Here is a 1,867-nt window from a genome sequence, read left to right on the forward strand (position 1 = left end):
AGGGGCCCCAGTGAGGACAGCCAGGCGCAGGGGCAGAAGACTCTGCCTTTTTCTCTTCCAGGAGCTTGGTTTTATTAAGGACATTGCTTGCATCAGTGAAATTCCTTTGCTTTCCTATGTAATGTATTCTGCTGTGTAACATTGTCACAATAGTGGCATTCTATCCTTGTTTTCATTCTATTGATTAGAAGCAAGACTTTCTATCACTGATGTGGAAGGAATCATATAAGGGCTTTGGACATTGGGAGTCATCTTATATATCAGCCATTTTGAAAGTGGTGTTAAAATGTTCATTAAGTTTCCTCTATAAAATACAAATAAATGTTTGAAGAATCAGTGAGCAAATAGAAAAGGAGGTCAGAATAGACAAAAGAGTTGGAGTTCTCACATTATGGTTTCAGTAACAAAAAGATTACCAATGAAAATTCTGAGGCTAAAGTGTTTCATTTCAATTTATTATAAGATTTATTAAAATTTGTGTATAAAAATATTTTTATAATCTTTCAGAATGTTAACCCTCATGAACATTCGTAGATTATAGGTTAAAGACAAAGACTGAAAATAGAAAGAATTAAAAGTAAATATAGGTAATAATGACACCTTAGATTTATTGTGCACATCAAGCATTTTCTACCATTCATGTGGTCAATATTTGCATCCTTTTTCCTTAATTATTAGATACTAAGCTGACACAATTAAGATCAAAGTCTTGGTGACATTTAAGAAGTTAATTTAAGGGTTGCATGTGTGTCTGAGATGACAATAATTTAAAAAATTGTCTTAGAATATATAATCAGTCTTCATCAAGAAAATTCAGGAGAATCTAATCAAATCTGAGAGGAGCAATGCAAGGAAATTCCAGTTATAGAATTTAGTAAATTAGTAGACAATGACTTAAGTTTTAAAAAAAATTTGGAAATGTTTTTCCTATGTTTGCAAGAAATTGCTGTCCTACAGTCTTCAACCTGCAGTGAGATTCTTGATATTGCTTATATCAGCAAAGTGTTGCCCTTCAGAGAGATGACAGTTTATTAGATTTTTAGAATTGCACTTTTCATGATAAAATCACCTCAGGGCTCAAGTACAAAAGAAATGACACAGGAATATACATACATATATATATATATGATATCATATGAATTTTACTCAGAGATTAGCCTGAAATATTAATACAGTTTACAACTTTCAACACCTGCTGAATATAAATTTACACAAAGTCAGCATAAGATTCCTTTATTTTGTAAGGGAATAAAATTCTACAATAAGATTGAGTTTATCAAATTAGAAAAAAAAAGTTATTGTTTAGTTTGGGTTTTCAACTTAGTTGAATACCAGAGATATTCAAGGACAAGAGTAAGGAGAAGAAAGAAATACATGATCTGAAACCCAAAGTTCTTTCTTCCAATGGGGAGCATGTGGCTTTTGGACCCATAGATGGGTTATTTATTTCATGATCCAGGCAATTTTTCATTTTATCAAGTAAAATGGAAATGTTGCAGAGGGAGTAGAAGGAGGGACACCAGGTAATCCAGTTCCTTTGAATAGGTCATTTTCAGTCTTTCCGGCCTATAAGGTATCCAGTCAAGAGAGATAAAACGTGCAATAGGATAACTGGAGGTAGAAATCATAATACATAAAAGGACATCCACTGTTAGGAAACTCTGTCTTTGACCAGGAGGATTTCTGGATGGATCATAGGCTCTCTGTCCTCAGTGGGCAATCAGAGGATGTGGCTGTGACTAGAGAACCAAAGAAAGCCAAGCAGACTGGGACTTCTCAGGGAAAACGCAGCAACCCCTGAGAGGTCCTGCAACAAATTATAGAACAGCAAGCCCTGGAAAGACAACACTGGTCACAGAGTTCCAAC

The sequence above is a fragment of the Sorex fumeus genome, unplaced genomic scaffold (assembly GCF_029834395.1).
Source record: "Sorex fumeus unplaced genomic scaffold, SorFum_2.1 ptg000037l, whole genome shotgun sequence".
NCBI lineage: Eukaryota > Metazoa > Chordata > Mammalia > Eulipotyphla > Soricidae > Sorex > Sorex fumeus.